This window comes from Pseudophryne corroboree, chromosome 11 (genome assembly GCF_028390025.1).
Source record: "Pseudophryne corroboree isolate aPseCor3 chromosome 11, aPseCor3.hap2, whole genome shotgun sequence".
NCBI lineage: Eukaryota > Metazoa > Chordata > Amphibia > Anura > Myobatrachidae > Pseudophryne > Pseudophryne corroboree.
In genome coordinates this window covers 30234311-30237321 of record NC_086454.1, presented here as the reverse complement: position 1 = coordinate 30237321, position 3011 = coordinate 30234311, and positions in this window count along the sequence as shown.

Here is a 3011-nt window from a genome sequence, read left to right as displayed (position 1 = left end):
TTGTATCACTATACTGTACTATTTATATTGTTATATTGAATCACTATACTCTTATATTGTATCACTATACTGTACTCTATACTGTTATATTCTGTACTCTATACTGTTATATTATATCACTATACTGTACTCTATATATACTACTATATTGTATCACTATACTGTACTATATATACTGTTATATTGTATCACTATACTCTACATATATATTGTATCAATATACTATACTCTATATACTGTTATTTCTTATACTGTACTATATATACTGTTATATTTTATCACTATACTGTACTCTATACTGTTATATTGTATCACTATACTGTACTATATACTGTTACATTGTATCACTATACTGTACTACTGTACTAACTTTACTGTTACTTTATAACTTATACTGTACTCTATACTGTTATATTGTATCACTATACTGTACTATATATACTGTTATATTGTATCACTATACTCTACTCTATGGGGGTCATTCCGAGTTGTTCGCTCGTTGGCGATTTTCACAACGGAGCGATTAAGGCAAAAATGCGCATGCGCATGGTACGCAGTACACATGCGCTAAGTATTTTAGCACAAAACTTAGTAGATTTACACACGGCCGAACGAAGAATTTTCATCGTTGAAGTGATCAGAGTGTGATTGACAGGAAGTGGGTGTTTCTGGGCGGAAACTGACCGTTTTCTGGGAGTGTGCGGAAAAACGCAGGCGTGCCAGGATAAAACACGGGAGTGTCTGCAGAAACGGGGGAGTGGCTGGCCGAACGCAGGGCGTGTGTGTGACGTCAAACCAGGAACGAAACGGCCTGAGCTGATCGCAGTGTAGGAGTATGTCTGGAGATACTCAGAAACTGCTAAGAATTATTTATTCGCAATTCTGCTAATCTTTCGTTCGCAATTCTGCTAAGCTGAGATACACTCCCAGAGAGCGGCGGCCTAGCGTGTGCAATGGTGCTAAAATCTGCTAGCGAGCGAACAACTCGGAATGAGGGCCAATATGTACTATTGTATTGTATCACTATACTGTACTATTTATATTGTTATATTGTATCACTATACTCTATACCAGAGGCGGCCAACCAGTCAGTGACAAAGAGCCAAAAAACCTTGTTATGTACGTTATATCTATATACTGTTACATTGTATCACTATACTGTACTATATATATATATATATATATATGTATGTACTGTTATATTATATTTATGTATTATTGTATTTCCAGTTATTTATATAGCGCACACATATTCCGCAGCGCTTTATAGAGAATATTTGTCGATTAACATCAGTCCCTTCCCCAGTGGAGCTTACAATCTATGGGTCGAACTGGTCATTTCGACCCGTTCGCACGTAGCGGTTCTTCGCTGCGGTGCGAACGGGTCGGAACTGCGCATGCGCGACGTGCACAGCGAAAAAAGAAGGCGCAGCGCTGATCACAAGAAGATTGACAGCGGAGAGGCGTACCGGAGCGGATACTCACCATTGGATGCCATTTTCGAGGAGTGGTCGTCCGAACGCAGGCGTATCCAGGCAAACGGAGGGTGGATGTCCGACGTCAAAGCCGGGAGGAACGTCGCTGGATCCGTCGCACAGGGTAAGTAGATCCAGCCTTACTCTTCCACTGCACCAGCCTTACTCTTCCACTGCACCAGCCTTACTCTTCCACTGCACAAGCGTTTGCAGCCCTGCTAAGCTAAAATACACTCCCCCATAGTCGTGGAGTAGTTGATCACACCAGCAGCAAAAAGTTGCTGACTGCGATCAACTCGGAATGACCACCCATATTCCCTACCACATGTACACGCACACACATTAGGGTTAATTTTGTTGGGATCTAATTAACCTACCAGTATATTTATACCAGCATATTTTTGGATTGTCGGAGGAAACCGGAGTACCCGGAGGAAACCCACGCAAGTACGGGGAGAATATACAAACTCCACACAGTTAGGGCCATGGTGGGAATCATGACCTCCGTGCTGTGAGGCTGTAATGCTAACCACTACACCATCCGTACACCATCAGTATATCACTTTAGTGTACTATATATACTGTTACATTATATCTTATACAGTACTTTATATATTGTCTCATATCTACATACTGTACTATATATATATATATATATATATATATACTGTTACATTATATCTTATACAGTACTTTATATATTGTTATATTATATCTACATACTGTCCTATATATACTGTTACATTATATCTTATACAGTACTTTATATATTGTCTCATTATATCTACATACTGTACTATATATATACTGTTATATTATATCTTATACAGTACTTTATATATTGTTATATTATATCTACATACTGTCCTATATATACTGTTACATTATATCTTATACAGTACTTTATATATTGTCTCATTATATCTACATACTGTACTATATATACTGTTACATTATATCTTATACAGTACTTTATATATTGTATCATTATATCTACATACTGTACTATATATATATATACTGTTACATTATATCTTATACTATATATCCTGTCACATTATATGTACTATATATATATATATATATATATATACATTATATCTTATACGGTACTTTATATATTGTTATATTATATCTACATACTGTCCTATATTTGTCTCTGTCACGATCCGGGTATCTGGACGCCATTTCTTACCCATCAGATGCCTCCTACGGCTGGCTCAGCGCTCCAGGACCGGATCCCATCTGTTATCCTAATGTTCACATTCCTCATCCTCTCCTGTCTCTCTGAGACGCTGTCACAGTAACGCCTTATTACATCTGGCATGGCGTCTCCCGCGGCCTCCGCCGCCGTCCCTGAGCTTCTGCATGCAGAGTGTCAGAGTGGCGATTACGTCAGCCGCGGCCTCCGCTGTGTCCGCGTGGTTGGATGTGCACTTGTCAGCCTGGCGTCTCCTGTCTCCAGTGGCCGGCGCCGCCATTACTGTTTTCATTACCACATGGATTACAAACCAAACTTCCCTCCAAGTGTCTGCA